The sequence below is a fragment of the Eleutherodactylus coqui genome, chromosome 3 (genome assembly GCF_035609145.1).
Source record: "Eleutherodactylus coqui strain aEleCoq1 chromosome 3, aEleCoq1.hap1, whole genome shotgun sequence".
Lineage (NCBI taxonomy): Eukaryota > Metazoa > Chordata > Amphibia > Anura > Eleutherodactylidae > Eleutherodactylus > Eleutherodactylus coqui.
This window is the reverse complement of record NC_089839.1, coordinates 192,754,838-192,773,435: the sequence shown is the minus strand read 5'-3', so window position 1 is coordinate 192,773,435 and position 18,598 is coordinate 192,754,838. Positions and strand designations below refer to the sequence as shown.

General features: G+C 41.6%; 1 protein-coding gene across 4 annotated transcripts in view; it reads left to right on the top strand.

Moving 5' to 3' along the window:
• The window catches only part of FOXP1 (forkhead box P1), a 700,722-nt gene that overhangs the window by 219,266 nt on the left and 462,858 nt on the right, over positions 1-18,598 (top strand). For all 4 annotated transcript variants that reach the window (XM_066596693.1, XM_066596696.1, XM_066596697.1 and 1 more), the window contains exon 4: positions 13,421-13,511. The gene's annotated coding sequence lies outside the window, so the exon portion shown is untranslated. The remainder of the gene's footprint in view (positions 1-13,420; positions 13,512-18,598) is intronic.

The window sequence follows — 18,598 nt, the reverse complement described above, 5'->3', positions numbered from 1 at the left end:
TACTATGCAGGATGTCGGGAGTGCCTTTTGTATTTTTTTTTTTATCATCTAAGTAACTTTTTAGAACTTTTTTTTTCCTCTTTTTTGGGTTTTCCTCCTCACTTTCAAAAAATCGCAACTCTTTTATTTATCCATCAACGTAGCTGCTTGTTTTTTGCAGGACCAGTTGTATTTTTCAATGGTACTATTTAATATAGCATATATAACATAAAGAGGCAGGAATTTCATTGCCTTGATATCTTACCGAACAAAAACATGCAGTATAGCGCATTTTGTGTTGGATTTGCCTCCAGCGCAGATGTGAACCTAGCTTTAGAGGAACATCATCCAAACCCTCTAATTTTGGCATGATCAATTGAACACCTAATGTGTGTCCTAAGTTAGGACTCCTAACTCTTTCCTCATAGCAGATGTTGGGAGAAAGAAAGGTTGGGTATAATAGAATTCAACATGCCAAATCCTTTGTTCCCAAGACAGCTACCTAGTCACCTCTTCCCATTGAGAATGCATGCACAGTTGGTAGAGCCATGTGTGAGAAAATGTTTTTGAGGAATAGCTCTTGGTTATACAAGGGATGGACCCAGAGGCGTAACTTGAAGCTCCCGGGCCCAATGCAAAACCTGTAACAGGGCCCACGACTATAAAGCTTTAGTCATAATACTGGGCTTCCTATATGGAGAAGAGAGGCCTTATGGGCCCCCTAAGGCTCCCGGGCCAGGGTGCAACCGCATCCCCTGCATCCCCTGCATCCCCTATAATTACGCCCCTGGTTGGACCAACAACTATCTTAGGGTGGCTTTTCATGGAACAACTATCATCTGGAGTTGCTTGAAATAGTTGTTAAAGTGACCAAACAGCAGTTTTTATACAGAACTTGTTTATTTGTTCAATGTTGAAAATTGCTGAGAGCATTTACAAAGGCCTAAACATTCTTTATTAAAGGGGTTGTCCCGCGCCGAAACGGGTTTTTTTTTTTTCAATAGCCCCCCCCCCCCCCCCCCCCGTTCGGCGCGAGACAAACCCGATGCAGGGGTTTAAAAAAAAAACCGATAGTACTTACCTGAATCCCCGCGCTCCGGTGACTTCTTACTTACCTTGCGAAGATGGCCGCCGGGATCTTCACCCACGGTGGACCGCAGGTCTTCTCCCATGGTGCACCGTGGGCTCTGTGCGTTCCATTGCCGATTCCAGCCTCCTGATTGGCTGGAATCGGCACACGTGACGGGGCGGAGCTACGAGGAGCAGCTCTCCAGCATGAGCGGCCCCATTCAGAAGGGAGAAGACCGGACTGCGCAAGCGCGTCTAATCGGGAGATTAGACGCTGAAATTAGACGGCACCATGGAGACGGGGACGCTAGCAACGGAACAGGTAAGTGAATAACTTCTGTATGGCTCATAATTAATGCACAATGTACATTACAAAGTGCATTAATATGGCCATACAGAAGTGTATACCCCAACTTGCTTTCGCGGGACAACCCCTTTAACTCGTTAGGGGTGTGAGATTTTTTGGCTGGTGTATAGTTGAAATTTTATCTACGTCCAATGCATGTTCATTGTTTATGGAGTCCACTGAACAAACATAAATACGAGTATTCTTTGAGTGAATACTCGCCGCTGCAAGAAGCCGCAGCATTGATTGTTTCGCCGAAGACTAAACCAACAGTAGACCACAGCCGCAAATGTGTCTTTAAAGACCATGACAAGGCGGAAACTGTAGCAGTGAGTGACCAGCAGGGGCTGTTCGGTCAAGTATCACTAACACTTATTCATGTAAATATCTGAAGGGTTGTCGTAGTACAGAGGGATCAGCCCTATTCTCATCTGCAAAAGGAAAGACTAGAAGCAATGGAATGAAACTGAAAGGGAGGAGACACAAATTAGATATTAGACAGTGGGGGGGACTAATGAGTGGAACAGGTTACCACGGGAGGTGGTGAGTTCTTCAATGGAAGTGTTCAAACAAAGCCTGGACAGACATCTGTCTGGGATGATTTAGTGAATCCTGCACTGAGCAGACGGTTGAACCCGATGACCCTGAAGGTCCCTCCCAACTCTACCATTCTATGTCTTTTCAGTTACCAAAAACCTTTTAGTGGGAGGGCAAAATGTAAAAAAAATGTGGGAGCCAATCTGTGTTCGGTGGAAGGTGCATGCTGAACAAGCGCACACTTCCTTTCAAAATTGTTGACTAACCATTGAAAAGCAACGATTACTCATTTATACCAGATGATGATTAATCAACCAGAGACTATTTTTAGGTGAGCTGACACAAAGTGACTAGTGCTTGAATTCTCGCCCATCATTTGATTGGTGGCCACTAGAGATGAGCGAGTATACTCGCTAAGGCTAACTGCTCGAGCGAGTAGTGCCTTAGCCGAGTATCCTCCCATTCGTCTGTAAAGATTTGGGGGCCGGCGGGGGCGGGGAGCGGCGGGGGAGAGCGAGGAGGAACGGAGGCGAGATCTCTCTCTCCCTCTCTCACCCCCGCTCCCCCCTGCTCCCCCCTGCTCACCGCCGCAACTCACCTGTCACCCACGCCAGCAGCCGAATCTTTACAGACGAGTGGGAGGATACTCAGCTAAGGCACTACTCGGTGGAGTAGTTAGCCTTAGCGAGTATACTCGCTCATCTCTAGTGGCCGCGTTTACATGTAACAACTGGCATTTACATTCACTCTATTGAGCAAGTATTCGTTCAATAGCTATGTTCAGATGTTTGGCCACCTTAAGAGGAGAAACTTAGTATATCGGTGATAAGGCCATTTTGCAAAGGTGGCAACAGGAAGTGCAGCTGTATTGACAACCAATATGGCCACACCTCCAGTTGTCAGTGTCACAAAATGGCCATCTGTTTTGTATAACTGCATTACTTTCACTAATGACCCTTCATAAAATGCACAGTTTTCTATTTCTGTTACAGTATAAAGCAGCATATAGTATGCCCAATGCTAAGAATGTATTAATTTCTACATCTCCAGCTGTGAATGACTGCAAGCTTAACAGTTGCTGCTTATGAAGGAATCTCTAATTGCTTGTAGAAATTATTAAGACCTGTCTTAGTTCTGCGTTTCTATTTGCTATCATTACCTGTTCTGGTGATTTAATGTCTCCTAGGCTCCGCTCTCCCCTTCATACACCCTCATTCTGCTTTAGCATGCAGGCGCCACACCTAACACCCATCTTTGCTTATTTCTTTTATCCTGTTTGCAGATGTCAGAAAGACTTACATTTTATGTCCAAATATCCCGTGCTGATGGATAAACGATTGCATGTGTAGAAAGCAAAACACATACAAATGAACATATTTATACAAATTCCAAAATTTGGCTGGAGAGTCCCACTTGGCTGGTTTCAAGACAGCTGAACAGATTTACAAGGAAAATATATGTTGGCATTGGAAACAGCGTTCTTTGTCAGAAGGGGATCTGCAAATACTCCTATGTAGAATCCGCATAGGGCCTTATTCATAAACCCTGGAATGCACACCGAACACTTCCCAGCCTTTTCCTGTACCACTTTTTGAATCCGCTCTCTGACAAACTAAGTCAGTGTGGGGCATAAGCCTCACCACATCACAAGTACCGGCATTCACAGTTTAACATGTTTTCACTCTGGAAGCTGATTGGACTTTATGGTATATATATATATATATATATATATATATATATATATATATATGCGTATGTATGTATGTATGTATATATAAATTTTTAAACTATTTGATTTTTAAACTTTTTTCTTAAACTAAATAAAACCAAATTTGAAAATCTTAAACTTTTTTTCTTGACATCAAACTTTGAAATTAAGATTGAGTTTGCTTTAAATTGGGTTTGGAAATTTTTATGTTAGACTGATTGACTTCTTGTTGAGATATATATATTTTTTTTTCACTACTGTTTTGAGTCTTTGTGTGATTGCATTAAAAAGAAGCAAATACCGGTATATAAATTATGTCTATATTTAAATTTTGCATCCATTTACTCTAATACATAGCAAATTATCTTAAATGAGAATATGAGCTGTTGTATAAATCAAGTTTTTATGTATAAACATTAAGACTTTTTGTTTATTTTTTAATTTTTAGTCATGATCTATATTCTTGAGAAATCCTAAAATGTTGCATTTTTCACACTGACTACAGAGCCTAATACACTGTTTCCCTGAAAATAAGACCTATCCCAAAAATAAGTCTGAGATGGATTTTTCAGGATTTTTGAGGAGACTTGACATATAAGCCCTACCCCAAAAATAAGCCCTAGTTACATTACATAAAAAAAGAATACATTACTTATCAACTCCAGGTCCCTCTAGCTGCTCTCCAGAGCGGTTCCTGCAGTCCTCGGCCACTCATACATGATCACTTCCTGGTTACCGGATTCATAAGTCCCGCCTCCAGGAAGAAATGGCTGTGATTGGTTCTTTGAGTGCTGCATTGATTGGCTGAGCCACGGTGCTCAGAGAACCAATTATAGCCATTGCATTATTGATGCAGGATTTATGAATTGGCTGAGCCACGGTTCAGTCAATTCATAAATCCTGCCTCCATGATGTGATGGCTGTGATTGGTTCTTGGATTGCTGCTCAGCCTATCAATGCAGTGCTTGAAGAACCAATCACAGCCATCGCATTGGTTCATCGAGCGCTGCATTGATTGGCTGTGCAGCGCTCGAAGAACTAAACACAGCCATTGCTTTGTGGAGGTGGGATTTATAAATCCCATAACCAGAAAGTGATCTTCTGTGGGCCACTGAGGACTGCAGGAACTGTGCCGAAGCTCAGAAGAGCAGCCGGAGGGACCTGGACTGAGCCTGCTAGGTAAGTATAATAAGAAACCCCCGAAAATAAGACTTAGTGCCTCTTTTGGGGCAAAAAATAATATAAGACAAGGTCTTATTTTGGGGAAAACATGGTGATAGGCTGATACTTCCTGTTTTGTAGAGAAAACTACTCAACAGTCCACCATTAACAATAGGTGATAGTCACAACTCACCTCCTCCCGCTCCCTGCCCAATAACCCCAGCACAGGTCACAGAGTATACCCTAAACAATCTCCCATATGAGTCAATGGGCCCTTTCCTGTCCATTGAAGGAATGGCCCATGATGCTGCTGTAAAGCATCTCTAAATGCTGTTAAATGCAGCTCAGGCAAGATGGCCACCCCTATAATCAGACAATAGAATAAAAAATCTGCAATCAGAAAATAAATCGAATAATCATTTTTTAAAAATATGTTCTGTATAGACATATGTGTTTGTTTGTTTTTCTAAGTAATGAAATATTTAAAATATTATTTAGATTTTTATATATATTATTTAAAAAATGATTCAAAGAAATTTACTTTAAAATTTTTATTAAAGACCACGAGCCATATCTTTTTTGTTTTTCCATTGGCATATCCATATAAGGTCTTATCTTTTTGTGAGCCGAGTTGTATTTAATGGTGCTATTAAAAAAATACACCTTATATTGTACTGAAAGAAAAGATAAAACATTTCTAAGTGAAGCTAAATAAAAAAATCAATCGTGCAATTTTTTATGGTGTTTTTTCAATGCAGTAAAAATATTATGTTCACATTATTCTGTCAGTACTATTACCAACACTAAATTCATTTTGCAGTTTGGTTTTTTTTTTACCTTTTAGTATTTATAATTCCTTTAAAATATTTAGTAAAATTTTATTAAACTATAATTTTATGTTGGTTTTTTTTAGTCCCAAAAGAGGACTTGAGCTTGTGATTGCTTGATCATTTGTACGATATACTGCAGTACTTCTGTATTGTTGTATATTGTATGTTTAACATTAGCCTATTAAGCCCTGCCATAGGCAGGGCTTAATAGGCTAAAATCCATGGCAGGCCTGGGAGCCTTCACTAGGCAACCCATGATCACATTGTGGGGCTGTGGGGGAAATTACCCAGGCCCCAGCTTTTGTGATATTATTTTAGATTCTACTGTTTCAGAGAAATCATTTCTTGTATTAGTCTTGCCTTGCTAGAATGTGAGCTTGACTTAACCAGCAATAAACCATAACTGGTGACTAGTCAGGAGATGGGTGAAGTACAGATATAAGATTGATAAGAGAGAGAGCTACAGAAAGATAACAGATAAAGTAACAGAAATTGATAGGTATAAGCAATGGTAATGGGTTAACAAGGGGCCTTCCCCCCAATGGTGTAGATGCAAGACTACATATTGAGGCCTTAGTCACACGGGCGTTTTTTCACGCGATTTGCGGATCGCATGACGGATGCGCATCCGCAAATCGCGTGACCGGTGCGCGCAAGTCGCCCGCAAATCGCCCGAAAATCTGCTCCTAGCCACGTTTCATTAGAAACGGGCCGGAGCTGTCCAGCACATTGCATTCAATGGAGACGGCAATAGAGCCGGCTCCATTTAAAGCAATGCGCTGCGGGCGAGCCCGGGATGAATTGTCGGGAAGGGCTTAAATATATAAGCCCTTCCCTGCAATTCATCCTAAAATGTGTAAAAATAAAAAATATATATATACTCACCTTCTCCCGGCAGCCGGAGCTCCGCGCGGCCGTCCTGCAGTGGGTGTGAAGGGGGTGTGAGTCAGACCTGCCCCCTGATTGGCTCAGCGCTGAGCCAATCAGAGGCATGTCTCACTCACACCCATTCATGAATTCATGAATGGATGTGAGTCAGACCTGCCCCTGATTGGCTCAGCGCTGAGAGGCAGCAGTCACTCACCCATTCATGAATTCATGAATGGGTGTGTGAGTGAAACCTGCCTCTGATTGGTCAGGGCTGTGACCAATCAGAGGCAGATCATTCAGCAGGCGGGGATTTTAAAGCCCCGCCGGCTAAATAGTGCCGAGAAGCAGTTCAGGAGAACTGACAGCGGCCGCGGCTGGACTCCGGCTGCAGCGGAAAGGTGAGTATACAATTTTTTTTTATTTTAACACATTTTAGGATGAATTGCAGGGAAGGGCTTATATATTTAAGCCCTTCCCGACAATTCACCCCGCGCACGCCGGCAGCCCATTGCTTTCAATGGAGCGGCTGTATTGCCGGCTCCATTGAATTCAATGGGCAAACATCGTTCTTCTGTCACAGCTGTTACAGCTGTGGCAGAGAAGAATGATTTGTCTTCTATATGTTCTCAATGGGGTCGGCGCTGCTGCCGCCGGCCCCATTGAGCGCATATAGAGAAGAGAACAGGAATCGCAGATCGCAGATAGGTGCGATCTGCGATTTCTGTTCTATAATTTATCGGACGAGCGCATAAAAAGCGCTCATGTGTCCGATACCATTGCAAAGCAATGGTTTTATAAAATCGCCGGACGCATGCGCATGCGCAAATCGCGGCTAAAAACGCCCGTCTGACTAAGGCCTGAATGTGGCATCTAAGTAGTTATAAAGCTGTGATTAGAGCTGTCTAATAACAGGGTACTAGAGCCTCCATGCCCGCCTGTATCACATCTTGTATCCAAGCTAGAGGTGGCCCAACAGAATACTAGAGCCTCCATGCCCACCTGTATCACATCTTGTATCTAAGCTAGAGGTGGCCCAACATAGTACTAGAGTCTCCATGCCCGCCCGTATCACGTCTTGTATCCAAGTTAGAGGCAGTACAACAGGATACTTGAGCCTCCATGCCCACCCGTATCACATCTTGTATCCAAGCTAGAGGCGCAGTACAACAGGGTAATTGAGCCTCCATGCCCACCCGTATCACATCTTGTATCCAAGCTAGAGACGGTACAACAGGGTACTAGAGCCTCCCGTCAAGGGTTCAGTTTTCTGCAATACATTCTGCTTTTGCTCTGATATTGTAATTACCTACTTATATCAATGTTACAATCACACAGAGAAAGTTTTATTCCATTCCAACAATTACTTCTAGGGGAGGGATTATTTTTGGCAATGTGTGTATATACAGATCTTTATTAGTAGGTTATGATCCAATGAATACAGATAGAATAAAGAATATGCCATTACTAACATGGGTCATCCATCCAATGCCTCTCAAGACAAAATCACTATAAAGTGCTAGCACATATGAAAATCGTGTGAAATCACATCAGAGTAAAGTGCCATAACCCATTCACTCAATGCATGTGGATTAAGAACAGGTATAGAAGGACACCCACCAAACACAATGTGCGTTTCGCTACTGCTTCATCCGACAGGATTTCACATGATTTTTCTATCTGTTCGCACTGATTTTGTAGAGGTATTGGATGGATGGACCATCTTTACTATTGTCTGTATATCCTTTATTTTAAGTCCACTTTCAGATGGCCTAAATAGCGGTACATTTTAGTGTCCTTCTGAAGATGACCTAAGAGCAGTGTGGGACAATATTTAACACAAAACAAAAGCTCTGACTACTTGTTTCTCCCTACTCAGTCTTCTGCATCAGTCACTCCAGTCTCCTTCAAAGACTTGTACAGTATATTTATTATATTTTTACATGTTTGACCACAGTTTGACCAATCATGCAGATTCATAAGTGTTTCCCGGTGCTGCTGTCTCACATCGCAGCGGTGGTTGCTTACATATTCAGCACTTTCTGACCTTCTTCCTTTTCAAGTATGAAATAGCTGTGGCTTGGTCACTTGCTCTTGGATACTTTATAAAAGCGTTACTGTATGACTTATCAACTCGAAACCTAAAGTTGAAGTACCTTAAGAGAGTGATGATCGAGTTTGCTCGTTGAGTTTATTTAGCACTGGTAGCCCATCTAGTATCAAAAATTCTCTTAAAGGAGAACAAGTTAAGTTGTGACACCAACTTTTTATAAGTTTGGATGTTAAAATTTTTTAGCACAATACCGTGTAATATATATATTTTGATTGAATATTTGGAGTGGTTTTTGCTTTTGTAGCAAAATATAGGATTCATAAGCAAAATCGATTTTGAATGTCCAGTGCCTTTATTTAGAGAACACAGCTTTCCAACATGCATGTAAAATGTAATTGTTCCCCCCTCAGTCAGTCTTAATTGATGGCTAGATCTAGCTGAATGTACAAAGTCAGATTCGATTGCAGCTAGTTATTGAATCTAATGTCTTATGGTCGGCAGATTAGATGAACTTTAGCCAAACTTGCCAATTTTGCCGAGGCTGGCCAATTGGCTTTTAATAGCAGATGTTGGGGGGGGGGGGGGGGGGAAGAGTAGGAACAGGTATGATAGATTTCAACAGAAAGGCATGCTTCTCCGAGCCGACTGTGCATGTCTATGGACATGTATTTGGTCAATAGCTATCTAAGGTGTATGGCCACCTTTATTCACACATTGCTGTCACGTTATGTTTTTTTTTTTTGTTACAATTCTGCTCCAATTTTGCAGAAACCACAGGAAAACTGCAGTTTGCCTGCACTGTGCAAATAAGCTCTCAATTACTCTAGATATTGAGTCTTCTCATCAGATGGAAGTAGTGACTGCAAAGTTTCTACAACTACATTTATGCTGTGACCAGATGCAATTCCAGATTATATAAAAAAAGCAGGTTGTTTCAATAGTCAAACTGAAAGGGCTACAAGTAGATTCTACAGCTGGTCACCCATGGAAAGACATTTACTAATATGACTGTTGGCAAGACATGGTCACTGAAACTTCTACAGAAGATCGTCTACCTCAGGGGTCTCCAACTCGAGTCCTCAGGGACCACCAACAGGTTATGTTTTCAGGATATCCTATGGTAAGAACACCTGTGGCAATGTCTGAGGCACTGACAATAATTACATCACCTGTGCAACACTGAAAAAATCTTGAAAACATGACCTGTTGGTGGTCCCTGAGGACTGGAGTTGGGGAACACTGGTCTACGTCACTCATATTGGAAATTGCAGCAGTTTTGGTTTTGTCCAGGCTGTCTGTAGGTCTAGCTTCATTCTTTGAGACCAAAATCACAGTGTGAGACATTATCACCAAATGCAAGAAACTTGGAATAGTGGTGAATTTTCTTAGTGGTGGCTAGTTCTTCCCAAGAGCCAGTCTGACAGCAGTACTACAAGAATGTAGCAATGACTCATCTAGGAAGTCACAGAACATCCAAGAGGGAGTATCCCAAATAGTTTGAGTGAACCGAACCAGTAGAACCCTGTTTCAGGTCAAACTTTTCTAAAAGTTCAGTTCGGCACAAACTTGAACCGAGCTTTCAGCAAAGTTTTACCTGATATAGGATTCTACTGGTTCGGTTCACTCAACACTTATCCTGAACACTGGTGTATATCAATGTCTAAGAGCCATAAAACCCTGTATAACACTCAGAGAATGTTATACGGGGCTTTATGGCTCTTAAACAGTGTTATACACCTATTTTAGGGTTTTCTGTGAATTCCCAGTTCGGTTCAAAGTAATTTGGACCGAATCAAACTGTTTGCAAAAGTTGAGTTAACTGGCCAAAACCAAACTTTTCAAAACTTCGCTGATCACTAAGACCCGCTGACATCTCTAGCCTCAGTTAAGTTCAGTAATAAGAATCAATGCAGGCTTAGGTCAGTGCCTTGCAATGCGGGCCTGGAGAATATTGTCCATTTTCCAACTTTGTATGGAGACTTATCCATTGCTTTAACTGTGGAAGAGTTAAAATATTGCTTTACTGGCATGTGCTCTCCTGCTCTCCGGCTATGTCTCATCCCTAATTTCCATACTGTTAATCAATTAATAATATAAAAGGGACTTGAAAAAAATGGGAGTCGCAAGAGTAAGACAAAAACCTACTAGTCATGAGTAACATTATTACCTGGCTCAGATGTGTTGAAGGAAGCAATGGTTCAGCACTGTACATTATAGAGGAGTCTCTGATTGGACTGGTATGACAAAGCTTTCTTCCTTCCGGAGGAATGCTAGTTTGCATACTTTTTTTTCCCATGGAGCATTGCCTGAAAAACAAATTTTCATACCACCTGAATCTCTTCAATGAAAATCAGTAAGCCCCAAGCACTGTAGCTGGAAAGTCTTAAGGAAAATGTCTGTATGAGGATTCCTGACTTGAAGCCAGTAGATTCTTTGTGGAAAAGTCTGGAATGTGCAGTTCATTCACAAAAACTTACCAGAGTGTCTAACCTAAAGCTGTTCTACAAGGGCCAAAATTCCTCAACTATGATGTGATAGACTGACATCAACTTAAAGGAAACAAGTAGTTGCAATTCTTGTTGCTAAAGGTGGCACAGCCAGTTAGTAAGATTAAAGGCTATGTGCACCCTTTCCCCTTTCGCTATTTTGTTTACATCAATGTGTTTTTGAAAATGAAGACTTTTTTGTAATTAGTTTTTAATAAAAATGTCTGATTGTTTGATTTCTATGCTTGTATTGTTTTCCAAGGCACTGCAGACTAGAGGACTGAAATGTTAGCAAATTCTGTGAGGCAGAGTAAACTGACTCCGTCCCTAGGCTGCATCCCTGTTGTGAATGTATGTATGCTGCCTTTCCACTAAGTTATTTCAGAGGGCAGTATGAAGTATGAAGTGCGGTGGGGCGCTGGAGGAGATGAGGAGGACAGAGAGCAGAGAAAGCTACTATCATAGAGGGGTGTACGACAGTGTTGGGGATGGTGGAAGAGATCAGAAGGACAGAGAGCAGAGCAGAGAAAGCTTCTATTACAGAGGGCTGTAATTCATCTGGGTGAATGTTCTGCTCTTATCAGCAGTGAGGAAAAAATGACCAGCACTACACAGAAAGTTGATGGGAAAATAGTTGTATTGTACTAAGTGGGTGTGGTTACGCTAAATAGCCTCTGAAAGAGGGGGGGGGGGGGCAGGGCTTGTGCAAGTGCATGAGGAAGGTTAGCTAATAAGTGCTGGGAACACCCCTGAGCCAGAAATGTGAATTTAGAAGAGCCTCCAAACCAAGTATGAGGCTTTCTACATGCATGAGAAGGAAAACTCAATGCAAAAAACGATAAGTGCATCATTTTTTCTTCAGGGACTTAGTAAGATATGTGTGTATTCATTTTTCATGCACAAAGGTTTCCATAGCCTTTAAGGTTGCAGATACTTTTTTTTTACATAGATGCATTAAATGCAGCAATAATTCAAAAACTGTTATGTGATTGCTAATGCTCCTTTTATGTACTATACTGTATATTTCACAATGTGTCAGTAGTCCAATATGAGAGCACAGGGAAGGAGGCACATACTTTTTGGAGTATCCATAAGGAGATGTAGACTTTTTGTCAGTTTATATTTTCTTTTGAACAACAAAAAATAGTAATTAGGTAAAGCTCCGGCATTATTTAATGCTTCCATTTATCCTCATTAATGTAGCAGGGTGGAGGCGATGTTTTGTGCAGACATGTAAACCCTAGAGTTTGTGTAGTAAAAATCCCAAGTGAAAATGTGATGAAGCCCAATTAACAGTAACTCGCTATATAAGCATCAGAGCCCTTCCCAGATCCCTTTCTTGTCCATATTTATATTCTTTTCAGCACTTGCCAAGTGTAATTAAGGTGTTTTATACACCGGAATATTTGTGTGCCCATTTGTTGTTGGATAAATGCAGAGTGAAGAATAAAAGCAAAGTCGAATCATGTCTGAAGCTGTTGGGTTTTAGTCATCTTCATGGGTTTGCAGCTGGGATCTGTTGACCTTCTCACCCTTAAACAAGAACCTTTCTGGTCCTGTTGGCTGTTCTTGGTATTGCAGCTAATCCTCATTCGGAGTTGCAATACCAGACAAGCCTGTGGAGAAAGGTGGCACTGTTTCTTGAAGAAAGCAGTCCTGTTTTTCTAATCTCATTGACCCCTTTAAATTTGATAATATATCATGACCAGCAGTGATGTCCAGGGCTCTCTTTGGCAGTTGGCCGCACGGAGAACAAGTGGACTTGCAGTCTACTTGCTCTACTATATTGGGACCAAGGTGTTATCTATGTGATTTCTATGTTCCCAGCTGTCTGATGAAGAGGTGTGCGAACCTCGAAACATGTTACATTGCTGATTTTAACTAAAAAAAATGAAGCATCTTTGTATTCTACACTACTGTACTTGATTGACAACAAAAAGTTTTGACCAACTCTGGGCCGCGACAGAGTCCTAGCTTTTAACTTCCTCACCATGTTAAAAAAGGAAGAGCAGACAACAGGTGTTTTCTATGGTTAGTCTGGTGGCCAACAACTCTCTATTCCTTCAGTAATGTCTTGAGATCAAAGGCATAACTTGAAGCTCCAGGGCCCCGATACAAAACTTGGAACAGGGCCCCCAACTATAATGCTTTACTTATAGTACTGGGTTCCTTATATGGAGAAGAGAGGCCTTATGGGCCCCCTAAGGCTCCTGGGCCCGCATCCCCTGCATCCTCTATAGTTACGCCCCTGCTTGAGATGTTGTCAAGAAGGTTAAGACTGAGACTTGTTTATATACAGTAGATATTCTACAAATGTCCAGGATATTGGTAATGAATGCTTCTAATATTCTAAGTTGATTGATCATTTTTTTACCTCGTTCACAGCCTTAATCTTCATGAATTCCTCTGGTGTATGAAATGACAATCCCCCAATATTGAGGCGGCTCCAGGAAAATGACATTGACAGGTTTCTGAGGTGAGCTTGTGGGTGTAACATAATTCTTAATCTTTGCCTAGTCTGTGATTGGGTAGAATAATATAAATGTGCAAAAAACCTCATACATTTTATAAAATTATATGCAGTGAAAATTCTATGTTCCAGACGCTACTGGTGCCAAATATTTAAAGGGTAAGTTCACGATTATGCATGAACTTCTATTAAACTGGCCACCTAAAGTGCTTATAGCCTAAGTTTGGCCATAGGCATAACTGTCAGCTCCCCCAACATACACAGGACAGCCAATCACTGTTGGCCCCAATACTTACCTGGCTGACAGATATCTCACCCATCCTCGCCATAAACATGTACACTTGGCTCCATCACCCATGCATGTTTATTTCAATGTGGAGAAGGAGACAAGCAGTTGCCAAGACATTTTTGGCAGTGGCTATTCTCCTAGCAGAATAAAGGATCGGGCATAATGAAATACAACATGATGTTCCTTGTATCTGCCAACATCTGTCGTTGGGATGCCTCATACACATTAAATCATTGGTGGAATCTGCCAGCATTAATCTAATTTATATGTGCAGTTTAACGTTGTAAATGCATTACGTTACTTATCCTGTACTGATCCTGAGTTACATCCTGTATTATACTCCAGAGCTGCACTCACTATTCTGCTGGTGAAGTCACTGTGTACATACATTACTTATCCTGTACTGATCCTGAGTTACATCCTGTATTATATTCCAGAGCAGCACTCACTGTTCTGCTGGTGGACTCACTGTGTACATACATTACTTATCCTGTACTGATCCTGAGTTACATCCTGTATTATACTCCAGAGCTGCACTCACTATTCTGCTGGTGTAGTCACTGTGTACATACATTACATATCTTGTACTAATCCTGCGTTACATCTTGTATTACACTCCAGAGCAGCGCTTACTATTCTGCTGGTGGATTCACTGTGTACATATATTACTTAACGTGTATTGATCCAGAGATACATACTGTATTATACTCCAGAGCAGCACTCATTATTCTGCTGGTGGAGTTACTGTGTACATACATTACTTATTTTACACTGATCTTGACCTACATCCTATATTATATTCCAGAGCTGCAGTCACTATTCTGCTGGTGGAGTCACTGTGTACATACATTACTTATCCTGTACTGATCCTGAGTTACATCCTGTATTATACTCCAGAGCAGCACTCGCTATTCTACTGGTGGAGTTAAGTAAGGCCCATTTAGACACAACGATTATCACTCAAAAAGTGTCTTTTGAGCGACAATCGTGTCATTTACAGACGGCTTTTGAGCGAATTTTGAGCGATAATCGTTGTGTCTAAATGAGCCTTTACTGTGTACATACATTACTTGTTTTATAGTGATCTTGACTTACACCCTGTATTATACTCCAGAGCTGCACTCACTATTCTGCTGGTGGAGTCACTGTGTGCATACATTACTTATCCTGTACTGATCCTGAGATGCATCCTGTATTATATTCTAGAGCAGCATTCACTATTCTGCTGGTGAAGTCACTCTGTACATACATTACTTATCCTGTACTGATCCTAAGTTACATCCTGTATTATACTCCAGAGCTGCACTTACTATTCTGCTGGTGGAGTCACTGTGTACATAGATTACTTATTTTATACTGATCTTGACTTACATCCTGTATTATACTCCAGAGCAGCACTCACTATTCTGCTGGTGGAGTCACTGTGTACATACATTACTTATCCTGTACTGATTCTGAGTTACATCCTGTATTATACTCCAGAGCTGCACTCACTATTCAGCTGGTGGAGTCACTGTGTACATACATTACTTATTTTATACTGATCTTGACTTACATCCTGTATTATACTCCAGAGCTGCAATTACTATTCTGCTGATTATTAATGGAAACAGTCAACAAGCGTGTTATCATACACAACCCTAACAGCTTAGGGGCTGATGCAAGGGGCAATTAGATTTTCCCACTATACAGTGTCTGCTGTATAGACTGCACTTCCCAGAGTTTATATCTCCAGAGCACACTATGTGCAAGTCTGTAGAATTGTGAAAGCAGCTCTGCAGTATAAAACAGGATATAACTGAACATCAGAATAGTGAGTGCAGCTCTGGAGTATAATACAGGGTGTAACTCAGGAACAGTACAGGATAAATAATGTATATACACAGTGACTCCATCAGCAGAATAGTGAGTACAGCTCTGGAGTATAATACAGGCTATAACTCAGGATCAGTACAGGATAAATAATGTATATACACAGTGACCCCACCAGCAGAATAGTGAGTGCAGCTCTGGAGTATAATACAGGATGTAACTCAGGATCAGTACAGGATAAGTAATGTATGTACACAGTGACTCCACCAGCAGAATAGTGAGTTCAGCTCTGGAGTATAATACAGGATGTAACTCAGGATCAGTACAGGATAAGTAATGTATGTACACAGTGACTCCACCAGCAGAATAGTGAGTGCAGCTCTGGAGTATAATACAGGATGTAACTCAGGATCAGAACATGATAATATAGTGTATGTACAAAGTTCTTGGACTTTCTATTTAAATTAATTCAGTTTGTAACCTTTGGAATGTTTTATACCTTTTTAGAAAATTAAATTAATTGGGAAGTAAATCTAGTAAACATAACAGCAAAAGTGAAGCTTGAAAACAATGGAAATCTCATTAAACAATATTCAGAATTACACAAACTGATATGAAAAACCCACCATATTGTTCAACCTTTCTATAACAATTGTTAATTTTTGTTCTGTACAAAAGTTTTTTTGTTCAATATAATCTAGAAAATAGAGACCATAAATCTGTGATGGCGGCGAGCCCATTGGCATATCTATGGGGCGGGCTGGAGATAGGAAGAGCACAGGAACTTGTGTCTTCATTGGGAAGCCTCTCCCTTTTCCTCTGGTTATGTGAGTGACAGTGTTCATTTCGGCTGCACTCCAAACTTTAATAACTCACAGGCAAAAAGGTCATTTGTAAGCATAAAGGTAGCTGCCTGTCAGTAGTGAGCTGGGAAGTTCTATAAAGCTGGAAGTTCTGTTAATTCAGCATGGGACAAAAATAGTTGTGCCAATGTACTCACTCTTGAGAGTGACATTATATCTGCTCTCTTCCCAAAACAGTGCTACACCTGTCCACAGGTTGTATGGGGTATTGCAGTTTTGCCCCATTTACTTCAATGGATAGGAGTTTCAATACCAGATAAGAGACGTGGACAAGAGTGGTGCTTTTTCTGAAAAAGAAAGTTTTTCTTATCTTGTCCAACCCCCTCTGAGATAGTTTGAAGGACACCATGGGAAAATAGCAGGAAGCTGTTTACATTAGTTTAGTGATATATAATAGTCACAAATTTTGGTGCATACCAAATTTTGCCCAAATTTGTGACTTTTGGCCCATAGTGTCCCCTCGCTTTTTAAAAAAAAACATGTTAAGTTTGGCAAAGGGGACAAAGTCTTCCTCTCAGGCCCTCCTTTATTAGGCAAAACAGTGACTTTAGCTCTGGAGGATTTCCTACGACCATGTACTTCTTGGTTGACCTGTCATTTCAGTGAGCAGCACGTTATATCACATTTGTCTTGCAGAAGCCCTAACAGCCACCTGCAGCTTGCCTCTGCCGTAACTGCTCATCGCATCATTACTCATAGCTTTATTCTTAATATGACCAATAGTGTTGAGCATACTGAAACAGCTAACCCTGTTGAACTTTGCTAAACGTTCTGTGCAAACCCCAATCTTGAGCTGTTCATTTTGGATGCACCCAGTAAAATTCCTCGGCCTCCTCCCTGCTCTTTCTTTCTCCTTCTCCCTCTCTCCTCCTCATCCTCCCTCTCCTCCTCCTCATCCTCCCTCTCTCCTACTCCTCCCTCTTTCCTCCTCCTACCTCCCTCCTTCATCTTTATCATTCTTCTTTATCTATATTATTATTCTCCTTCTTCTCCTTTCTCTTCCTCCTATTTTCTCCTCCTCCTCCCTTCTGCCTTCTCCTCTTCCTCCTCCCTTCTGCCTTCCCCTCCCTCCTCCTCCTCCTCTTCCCTTCTCTCTCCTCCCCACTCCTTTCCTCTGCATCCTACCTCCTCCATCATCCAAAATGTGGCTCTCTCCTCCTTCTTCTTTTTTCATTTTTATCATTCTTCTTTATCATTATTCTCCTTCTTCTCTTTTCTGTTCCTCCTCTTTTCTCCTCCTTCTTCTTCCTTCCTCATTGCTCCTCCCTTCTGCCTTCCACCTTCTCATCCCTCCTTCTCCCTTCTGCCTCCTCCCCTCTGCCCCCTCTATCATCCTAAGGCCGGCTGCACCCGAACGGGTCGGATTCCACATTCGGGATCCTGTAGCGAAATCCGACCTAGTGCCCGGCCACTGACCCTGCGTACCTGTCCGGAATCTTCTCAATCTGTACTGCAGATTGTCCAGCTGGCGCACATGCGCAGTACAGGTTTTACCACGCCATCGCTAGGCAATGATGTGGATACCACAACTTTCTGCAATGATGATTGCGGAAGGGCTGCGGGGTTGGATAGCATCTATTCACTTCAATGGAAGTCTTCCGCACAGAGTCCGCGTAAAAATAGAGCATGCTGCAATTTTTTTTTTCCCTGCGAGCGGAAAATCACAATTGGTTTCCGCTCATGTTCCAGAAAAAAATAGCTTTTCCATTGCATGCTATGGCCAGTATTTGCTGCAGAATCTGAAGGCGGACGCCCGCTCCGCATTCCGCAATGCAAGTCCACCTGTGTGCAGGCGGCCTTAGTGTGACTCAGTTGTTGGCACTGTTGCCTGGCAGCACTGGTGTCCTAAGTTCAAACCTGACCAAGACCAACATCTGTATGCACTTTGTATGAGTGTTTGTAGAAAGTTTGATGATAGGAGCTCGTAATATCAGGGATCATTTTTGCTGTTTTTGTCTAGTTTCTTGATTTAATCGCTCTTTCTACAAGTTGAATTCATTTGAGTAGTGTTCTCTATTGTAACTAATTAAGTGTAATTTCACACATAGTGTTCTGTAATTAGTGTGACTCATACTTGGTAATAACCCCTCAATGGTTTTCAAACCAAAGGCATAAAAATGCACAAACAA